At 54.0% G+C, this 10,667-nt stretch overlaps 1 non-coding gene across 1 annotated transcript; it reads left to right on the top strand.

Moving 5' to 3' along the window:
* Positions 1-715: 715 nt before the first annotated feature.
* On the top strand, positions 716-866 carry LOC138673592 (5.8S ribosomal RNA). Its single transcript, XR_011320215.1, has one exon. It is a non-coding gene; the product is annotated as a 5.8S ribosomal RNA (ribosomal RNA).
* The last annotated feature ends 9,801 nt before the right edge of the window (positions 867-10,667 follow it).

A 10,667-nucleotide genomic window follows, 5' to 3' on the forward strand; every position in this document is an offset into this window, starting at 1 on the left:
CGTCGCTACTACCGATTGGATGGTTTAGTGAGGTCCTTGGATCGGCCCCGCCGGGTTCGGCCAAGACCCATGGTGGAGAGCCGAGAAGACGATCGAACTTGACTATCTAGAGACAGTAAAAGTCGTAACAAGGTTTCCCTAGATGAACCTGTGGAAGGATCTTTAATGGGCGAGTGAAAAATACCGATGAGGTGCAGATCAGGAGGCCAGCCGCCCGCCAAATCCCCGAAGGGTACCGAACGTGATGGGGGCGGTGGTAGGTCTCTTTCTGCTTCGCCAGGGCGCTCCGCAGGGTGGGGACGGTGAGGGCACGTGAGGACAGCGGGCGGGCGACGTCGGGAGGGTGCGGGGAGCCCCTCTCGCTCCGTCGCCCAGGAAAAAGACGCCCGGCCTCGCGCCGACGATTGTTGCCCTGCCGCTGCCTGCCGAGGAAAAATAAGAAGCCCCCCGCGTACGCGAAAGGCCGTCCCGGGTACCATTCTCCTGTGCGCTCACACACCCCTCCCCGGGGTATGTGGGTCTGGGCGGTAGGTTGAGAAGCCTCGAGCCCTCCTTTGTTCTCCTCCCCGCTGGAGGGAGGGACGGGGAGGCCGAGCGCCCGGGCAACAGGGCCGAGATTTGAAAACAACCCTCCAAAGCATTCCAGTCTTTTGCGGCCGGCTGACACGAGAGTGAAAAGGGGGGCGCCTCCGAGTGTCCCCAAACCAGAAAGCGCGACTCTTAACGGTGGATCACTCGGCGCGCGCGTCGAAGAACGCAGCTAGCTGCGAGAATTAGTGTGAATTGCAGGACACATTGATCATCGACACTTCGAACGCACCTTGCGGCCCCGGGGTGCTCCCGGGGCTATGCCTGTCTGAGGGTTGCCCCTCCATCTATCGCCTCCATGGCGCAGCTGGGGTCCCCTCGCAAGGGTGACAACGAGGGAGGCCTGAGGCTCCGTGCCCTGATGGTCTCTTCTCCTTTATCCCTTACGTCCCCCCAAGGCCAGACTCACCTGCCCTGGGCCCACCTGATGGGGTTTACCATCGTCACTCCCCCCGTTGCGACGTGAAACCCTGTGGCGCAATGAAGGTGAAGGCCGGGGCGCTCCGGCCGAGGTGGGATCCCGCCGCCCGCTCCGGGGGGTTGACACGGCGGGTGCACCATCGGCCCGCCTCTGTCGGGGAGGTGGAGCATGAGTGCGCGATAGGACCCGAAAGATGGTGAGCTATGCCTGGGCAGGACGAAGCCAGAGGAAACTCTGGTGGAGGTCCGCAGCGGCCCTGATGTGCAAATTGGTCATCTGGGTATAGGGGCGTTTGTAGATGTGCTTGGCCCGTACGGGGATCGAACCCACGACCTTGGTGTTATTAGCACCACGCTCTAACCAACTGAGCTAAATGGCCATAGGTGTGGTCCCTGGGTATAGGGGCGAAAGACTCACGGAGACCACGGGCAGACGTACAGGGGCCTGATCAACCCCTGGACCGTACGGGCTGCTGTGCCTGCCGCAGGCGAGAAGCGAGAACCCCTTCGGGGCACGGAGACTACAACCGGACGTACGGGGGTCTGACCCACCCCTGGACCGTACGGTCTGCTGGCTGCTGTGCCTGCCGCAGGCGAGAAGCGAGAACCCCTTCGGGGCACGGAGACCACAACCGGACGTACGGGGGTCTGACCCACCCCTGGACCGTACGGTCTGCTGGCTGCCGTTCCTGGTGCAGGCGAGAAGCGGGAACCCCTTCGGGGCATGGAGACCACAACCGGACGTACGGGGGTCTGATCCACCCCTGGACCGTACGGTCTGCTGGCTGCCGTGCCTGGTGCAGGCGAGAAGTGGGAACCCCTTCGGGGCACGGAGACCACAACCGGACGTACGGGAGTCTGACCCACCCCTGGACCGTACGGTCTGCTGGCTGCCGTGCCTGGTGCAGGCGAGAAGCGGGAACCCCTTCGGGGCACGGAGACCACAACCGGACGTACGGGAGTCTGATCAACCCCTGTACCGTACGGGCTGCTGGCTGCCGTGCCTTCCTCAAATTGCTTGGCCTAAACAAAAGTCAACTTTTTGTGACAACAGTGATGACCGTGACATAGCACTGGAGGTGTACCCCAAGACAGTGACCTAAGTGTGGGTGAAGTCTGTGGTTCATGGGCGGAAAGTTGAATTTTGGGTGAAAAACCATACTTTCACACTTTGAAAATTTCAGACATGTGTCAGACTTCCAGGCAGGGGGAAACCGCTGGAGGTGTACCGAGGACACTTCCAGAAGCCTGGGGAAGCTTTTCTGGAAGAGTCCTTGACACTTGGAAAATTTTGGGCAATTTTCTGAGAAAAAAAAAAAATCACATTTCCCCTTACCCCCCACCCAAGAGGGGCTTCAATATGTTGCAGAGTACCCCGAAAGGGTCCCCAAAGTGGGAGAAAAGTGAGGCAAGTCAAAGAGGCAAAGATGAATGTACATTTGAATAATTTTATTAATGTCAGATAAAAATTGACATATTCACAAGGGCTTTGTTCTCCTGATTGGGATGAGCCGAATATTCTTGAGACTATACCCCTCAGTAGACTCGGATGACTCGGTATCACTTTCCGTGAGGTCTACCACCTCGTTATCCAATTCACTGGTTGATGCCATTACTGGCGACATAATTTTTGCGTCCTCATGATTTCCTGCGTTGAACACTACCTCTTGGGCACGGCACATATCGGTCAGGGTCTTCTCCCGGTAAACTCTCTCGGCCACATCGTTTGTATGTGCCAAGTAGCGTGCAAACAAGCGCTTTTCGCAATCTGTGTATTGTGACAAAGTCCATGTCTCGCAAATCCGCCGTACAAGGTGGCTGGTGATGTTTGGGAGGTTGTAGCTACGGAGGAAAGCACATTGTTAGTACCGGTTGCTACTTATGGCTGTGGGTCACTTGACTTGTGGCTACCTTACCTTGAATGGTATCGTCTGAGGCTCATGGATGGATTTTTTATGACCTTCCCGGTACACGTCACGAAAAAGTTTGTGATAATCTTTCGGCCAAAGGTAAAGACCGGTCTGACATATTCCGCATACGCATTGAACCACTGAAAAAGAAAAAAAATATATATATGTTACTCTCCAGTCTGGGGGCACCCCTCCAAAAGGTTTTACATGGGGACAAGAGAGTGTTTTGCTCCCCACAATGAGTGGGGTTGCCTGGGTTCCCTGGCTTTGAGAAAAGCTTACCGATTCCTCTTCCTCTGAAAGTACAAAAGTTGCTACCTGAGAGGTGGAGCACTTGTGAGTCTTCACACCCACAATTGTCTTGCGTCTTCCTTGGTACGTGTGATGGATCCTCTCATTCCACTCTGAAACCTACGATGTGAAAAAAAAAGGTGGAAAAATATTGAACCGGTTCAGCAAATACCGCTGACCCACAGGGCCCGACGACTTACCGTCATGTTACGAACAACACCTGGTCTTTGGAGATGTTTTAGAATCAGAAGGGCCTCGAGGTACAGTACCACTTCCCGGCGATCTACTTCTGATCCGCCATCTGTCACAGCCTCGATGCTAGCTAGAAATGTTGGCCTTGCCTCCTCCAGTATAATCTGGCAGTCCTTGGGTGACTTTGATGGCTTCATCAATAGATCGTACCTGTGGGGAAAAATAAAGGCAATTAACCAACATCCAAGGTTTGGTAACAATGCGCTGAATATTGGCTCTTTTGAACGGTGTACCTTTTACTTACAGACTCTCGGCAGGCTCCCTTGTACAATGATTTCTGAAGGTCTGTTTTAAAATTCATGAACACTTCGCATGCCTTATAAAGTTGAGGATTCTCTAGTCTCAGTTTGGTAGCCCTCATCTGATACATGGTAAATCTCCGTATATGCTTCAACATTTTGAGGGAGGTCTGGCTCGATAGATGGAGTTTTCCAAGTTGTTGAAAAAAATTATTAACCTGGTTTGGTTTTACGAGGTACTCCAGAGTTACAGATTTTGGGTTCACAAAAAATAGAAACCGTGCTACGTTTGATACCTCCTGTTGACAGTTTGGGACCCCATGGGTAACTGTTAGGTACGAGTGGAACCCCTTTAACATGGGGTGATTCAATGAGTGACGCTTGTACAATCTGGCGGCCTTGGTAGCCGTGCGGTTTTTGTCTTTCCATTCCCTTTTCTGGATACTTAAATTGCTGCCATCCATGACCTCCTCATTGCCTATGCGGTCAGAAATGCTCCCTGTGTGGTCAGGCTCAGGGCACGGGTCTCCCTCCCGACTGTCTACCGGCCGTAAAAGGAAAGGCATATCCATCTCATCCGAATCTAGCTTTGGCGTGGGGCATGGGTCTCCCTCCCGACTGTCTACTGGCCGTAAAAGGAAAGGCACATCCATCTCATCTGAATCTAGCTCTGGCGGGGGGCACGGGTCTCCCTCCAGACTGTCTCCCGGCCGTAAAAGGAAAGGCACATCCATCACATCTGAATCTAGCTCTGGCATGGAGCCTGGGCGGAGCTCCGGATTGTCAGTTGGTACCTGAGCGGGCCCTTCACAGGTCAGTGGTGTGATTTGTGACTCAAACCTAGGCTTGTTTGCTATCAAAAAGCCGCGACCTTCTAAGAAGGCTACAGTCTCCTCCAAGGATTGGAGGGGCTTGAGCTCACTGAATTGGATTGTTGTCCCCTTGTTGGCGATACAGCGAAGTTGATACTTTGCGGAGGCTATGGCGGTTTTTATCTCCGAATCACCGTGTGACCTCAGGCATACCCTTCTCAGATGTGTGGATATATATTTGGTTACCCTGTGGCACACGGGGCATGTAAGTGGTGTCCGTGGGTGCCTGCGGGGGAGACACAAGCAATAAAACCGGTCACCTTGCCAGCAAGTGTACAACTCCACTACAAGGTACATTCATGTGTCTCTACGTGGCCGACAAATGTCTTCTACTCACCGCTCCATTGCGAAGGGTTTCCCGCAGTCAAACAGAGCGTCTCGTAATAGTTTATTAAAGTGCCGTGTTTCTCTGTGTCTTGAACTGTGGCAAATGATTTTCCTCCGCGCGAGTCAGCCACGCAGGTGAAAGACGCCAGCTGAGGTGATTGAAATTAACCGGATGTGTTTTGCCGTACTCTGATATAGGTCACCACGGGGGTTGAGTCAGCCCAGGGGGTGGCACCTCCACGGTCGCTAAACATCCGTAGGGTTGATGATATATCCCTCACCTGATCCACCTGCTGTAATCACCTATACGGCATCACGGGGGATGACTCAGCCCCAGGGGTGGCACCTGACCGGATCCACCTGCCATAATCGCCTATACGGCATCACGGGGGATGACTCAGCCCCAGGGGGTGGCACCTACACGGCTGTCGATCAGTCATATCTGTAACGGATTGGGTACTAACTGGATCCATCGATCCCAGTCAAAGCACGGTGGCTCACTTGTTAGCGCTGCGGCCTTGCCGAGCTGGCGTCTCGGGTTCGAATCCTGTTGTGTCATACATTCAGAAAGGGAAAAATCTCAGGTGTTATGTCAAGGACACTTCCAGGGATCCTGGGGAAGAATTGCAGGCAGGGTCCTTGACATTTAGAAAAATTTTGAGACAATCCCGATTTTGTAAAAAAAAAAAATCTCACATTTTCCCTACTTCAACCTCATGGGTCGTCAATATGTTGTAAAGTACCCCAAGATAGAGACCCAAGTGTGGGTAAAGTGTCTGGTTCATGGGCACAAAGTTGAATTTTCAGTGAAAATTTGTCGGAAATCCGCTGTGGACATTGGCTGGGCGCGTGACCCGAATGAGAGAGGCGAATCTGGGTGACCCGAGCTTGGCAGGACCCTTCCCACGGGGGTCCTGGTTCTCTGAAGGTTTTCACTGTCAGAAGGGCACATCTTGAGTCCTCACCCAGGTGAGGGCTCTCGGAAGGCGAATGCCCTTCTGTCTTTGTCTCCCCAGAGCAGGCTCGGTGTTTATCGGAAGTCTTCTGTGGACGTTGGCTGGGCGCGTGACCCGAGTGAGAGAGGCGAATCTGGGCGACCCGAGCTTGGCAGGACCCTTCCCACGGGGGTCCTGGTTCTCTGGAGGTAATCACTGTCAGAAGGGCACATCTTGGGTCCTCACCCAGGTGAGGGCTCTCGGAAGGCGGACGCCCTTCTGTCTTTGTCCCCCCAGAGCAGGCTCGGTGTTTATCGGAAGTCTTCTGCGGACGTTGGCTGGGCGCGTGACCCGAGTGAGAGAGGCGAATCTGGGCGACCCGAGCTTGGCAGGACCCTTCCCACGGGGGTCCTGGTTCTCTGGAGGTAATCACTGTCAGAAGGGCACATCTTGAGTCCTCACCCAGGTGAGGGCTCTCGGAAGGCGGACGCCCTTCTGTCTTTGTCCCCCCAGAGCAGGCTCGGTGTTTATCGGAAGTCTTCTGCGGACGTTGGCTGGGCGCGTGACCCGAGTGAGAGAGGCGAATCTGGGCGACCCGAGCTTGGCAGGACCCTTCCCACGGGGGTCCTGGTTCTCTGGAGGTAATCACTGTCAGAAGGGCACATCTTGAGTCCTCACCCAGGTGAGGGCTCTCGGAAGGCGGACGCCCTTCTGTCTTTGTCCCCCCAGAGCAGGCTCGGTGTTTATCGGAAGTCTTCTGCGGACGTTGGCTGGGCGCGTGACCCGAGTGAGAGAGGCGAATCTGGGTGACCCGAGCTTGGCAGGACCCTTCCCACGGGGGGTCCTGGTTCTCTGGAGGTAATCACTGTCAGAAGGGCACATCTTGGGTCCTCACCCAGGTGAGGGCTCTCGGAAGGCGGACGCCCTTCTGTCTTTGTCCCCCCAGAGCAGGCTCGGTGTTTATCGGAAGTCTTCTGCGGACGTTGGCTGGGCGCGTGACCCGAGTGAGAGAGGCGAATCTGGGTGACCCGAGCTTGGCAGGACCCTTCCCACGGGGGTCCTGGTTCTCTGGAGGTAATCACTGTCAGAAGGGCACATCTTGGGTCCTCACCCAGGTGAGGGCTCTCGGAAGGCGGACGCCCTTCTGTCTTTGTCCCCCCAGAGCAGGCTCGGTGTTTATCGGAAGTCTTCTGCGGACGTTGGCTGGGTGCGTGACCCGAGTGAGAGAGGCGAATCTGGGCGACCCGAGCTTGGCAGGACCCTTCCCACGGGGGTCCTGGTTCTCTGAAGGTTTTCACTGTCAGAAGGGCACATCTTGGGTCCTCACCCAGGTGAGGGCTCTCGGAAGGCGGACGCCCTTCTGTCTTTGTCCCCCCAGAGCAGGCTCGGTGTTTATCGGAAGTCTTCTGCGGATGTTGGCTGGGCGCGTGACCCGAGTGAGAGAGGCGAATCTGGGCGACCCGAGCTTGGCAGGACCCTTCCCATGGGGGTCCTGGTTCTCTGGAGGTAATCACTGTCAGAAGGGCACATCTTGGGTCCTCACCCAGGTGAGGGCTCTTGGAAGGCGGACGCCCTTCTGTCTTTGTCCCCCCAGAGCAGGCTCGGTGTTTATCGGAAGTCTTCTGCGGACGTTGGCTGGGCGCGTGACCCGAGTGAGAGAGGCGAATCTGGGCGACCCGAGCTTGGCAGGACCCTTCCCACGGGGGTCCTGGTTCTCTGGAGGTAATCACTGTCAGAAGGGCACATCTTGGGTCCTCACCCAGGTGAGGGCTCTCGGAAGGCGGACGCCCTTCTGTCTTTGTCCCCCCAGAGCAGGCTCGGTGTTTTTCGGAAGTCTTCTGCGGACGTTGGCTGGGCGCGTGACCCGAGTGAGAGAGGCGAATCTGGGCGACCCGAGCTTGGCAGGACCCTTCCCACGGGGGTCCTGGTTCTCTGGAGGTAACCACTGTCAGAAGGGCACATCTTGGGTCCTCACCCAGGTGAGGGCTCTCGGAAGGCGAACGGCCTTCTGTCCCTGTCCCCTAGAGCAGGCTCGGTGTTTCTCTGTAGGATGTCCCCACCGGTTTGGTTTTTGTGTTCCGAGATGTATCCTTGCAGCTTGGCCGAAACAAACATTTGCCGTTTTCGGTGGCGACAGCCATGACCGCGGCGAAGCACTTTGGGCGCGGCCGGGGTGCGCACGCCCTGCTCGCCGCGTTTCAGTCGCTGGCTGAGTGGACTCCGAGGGGGAGGGCTTAATAGTCGGAGGGGGGCTTAATAGTCGGCCCTGCGGAAGTCGGTGGAGGGCTTAATAGTCGGCCCTGCGGAAGACGGAGGGGGCTTAATAGTCGGCCTGTGGAGGTTGTCTGTGGGCTTAATAGTCACCCTGAGTACGCCATAGCGACTCTCCAAGGTGGGGGCACAGTGTGCGTTCCATGGGCGGAAAGTTTAATTTTGAGCGAAAAACCGTATTTTCGCACTGTAAAAAATGTCAGACTTCCAGGCGGGGGAAAACCGCAGGAGGCGTACCAAGGAGGCTTCCAGGAGCCTGGGGAAGATTTTACAAAAGTGTCCTTGACACTTAGAAATATTTTGAAAAAAATCACGATTTTGTGAAAATTGACACGTTTCCCCTACTTCCACGCCAGGGGGGCGTCAATATGTTGTGAGGTACCCCAGGACAGTCGCCTAAATGTGGGTGAAGTTTGCGAGTCACGGGCGCAAAGTCGAATTTTGGGTGAAAAACCGCGTTTTCATACTCTAAAAATTTCAGACAAGTGTCAGACTTCCAGGCAGGGAGAAACCGCAGGAGGCGTACCGAGGAGGCTTCCAGGAGCCTGGGGAAGATTTTCCAAAAGTGTCCTTGACACTTAGAAATATTTTCAGAAAATCACGATTTTGTGAAAATTGACACGTTTCCCCTACTTCCACGCCAGGGGGGCGTCAATATGTTGTGAGGTACCCCAGGACAGTCGCCTAAATGTGGGTGAAGTTTGCGGGTCATGGGCGCAAAGTCGAATTTTGGGTGAAAAACCGCGTTTTCATACTCTAAAAATTTCAGACAAGTGTCAGACTTCCAGGCAGGGAGAAACCGCAGGAGGCGTACCGAGGAGGCTTCCAGGAGCCTGGGGAAGATTTTCCAAAAGTGTCCTTGACACTTAGAAATATTTTCAGAAAATCACGATTTTGTGAAAATTGACACGTTTCCCCTACTTCCACGCCAGGGGGGCGTCAATATGTTGTGAGGTACCCCAGGACAGTCACCCAAATGTGGGTGAAGTTTGCGGGTCATGGGCGCAAAGTCGAATTTTGGGTGAAAAACCGCGTTTTCATACTCTAAAAATTTCAGACAAGTGTCAGACTTCCAGGCAGGGAGAAACCGCAGGAGGCGTACCGAGGAGGCTTCCAGGAGCCTGGGGAAGATTTTCCAAAAGTGTCCTTGACACTTAGAAATATTTTCAGAAAATCACGATTTTGTGAAAATTGACACGTTTCCCCTACTTCCACGCCAGGGGGGCGTCAATATGTTGTGAGGTACCCCAGGACAGTCGCCCAAATGTGGGTGAAGTTTGCGGGTCATGGGCGCAAAGTCGAATTTTGGGTGAAAAACCGCGTTTTCATACTCTAAAAATTTCAGACAAGTGTCAGACTTCCAGGCAGGGAGAAACCGCAGGAGGCGTACCGAGGAGGCTTCCAGGAGCCTGGGGAAGATTATCCAAAAGTGTCCTTGACACTTAGAAATATTTTGAAAAAAATCACGATTTTGTGAAAATTGACACGTTTCCCCTACTTCCACGCCAGGGGGGCGTCAATATGATGTGAGGTACCCCAAGGCAGTGACCTAACTGTGGGTGAAGTTTGCGGGTCATGGGTGCAAAGTCGAATTTTGGGTGAAAAACCGCATTTTCATACTCTAAAAATTTCAGACAAGTGTCAGACTTCCAGGCAGGGAGAAACCGCAGGAGGCGTACCGAGGAGGCTTCCAGGAGCCTGGGGAAGATTATCCAAAAGTGTCCTTGACACTTAGAAATATTTTGAAAAAATCACGATTTTGTGAAAATTGACACGTTTCCCCTACTTCCACGCCAGGGGGGCGTCAATATGATGTGAGGTACCCCAAGGCAGTGACCTAACTGTGGGTGAAGTTTGCGGGTCATGGGCGCAAAGTCGAATTTTGGGTGAAAAACCGCATTTTCATACTCTAAAAATTTCAGACAAGTGTCAGACTTCCAGGCAGGGAGAAACCGCAGGAGGCGTACCGAGGAGGCTTCCAGGAGCCTGGGGAAGATTATCCAAAAGTGTCCTTGACACTTAGAAATATTTTGAAAAAATCATGATTTTGTGAAAATTGACACGTTTCCCCTACTTCCACGCCAGGGGGGCGTCAATATGTTGTGAGGTACCCCAGGACAGTCGCCCAAATGTGGGTGAAGTTTGCGAGTCATGGGCGCAAAGTCGAATTTTGGGTGAAAAACCGCATTTTCATACTCTAAAAATTTCAGACAAGTGTCAGACTTCCAGGCAGGGGGAAACCGCAGGAGGCGTACCGAGGAGGCTTCCAGGAGCCTGGGGAAGATTTTCCAAAAGTGTCCTTGACACTTAGAAATATTTTGAAAAAAATCACGATTTTGTGAAAATTGACACGTTTCCCCTACTTCCACGCCAGGGGGGCGTCAATATGTTGTGAGGTACCCCAGGATAGTCGCCTAAATGTGGGTGAAGTTTGCGAGTCACGGGCGCAAAGTCGAATTTTGGGTGAAAAACCGCGTTTTCATGCGCTAAAAATTTCAGACAAGTGTCAGACTTCCAGGCAGGGGGAAACCGCAGGAGGCGTACCGAGGAGGCTTCCAGGAG

This window comes from Ranitomeya imitator, chromosome 3 (genome assembly GCF_032444005.1).
Source record: "Ranitomeya imitator isolate aRanImi1 chromosome 3, aRanImi1.pri, whole genome shotgun sequence".
Taxonomy (NCBI): domain Eukaryota; kingdom Metazoa; phylum Chordata; class Amphibia; order Anura; family Dendrobatidae; genus Ranitomeya; species Ranitomeya imitator.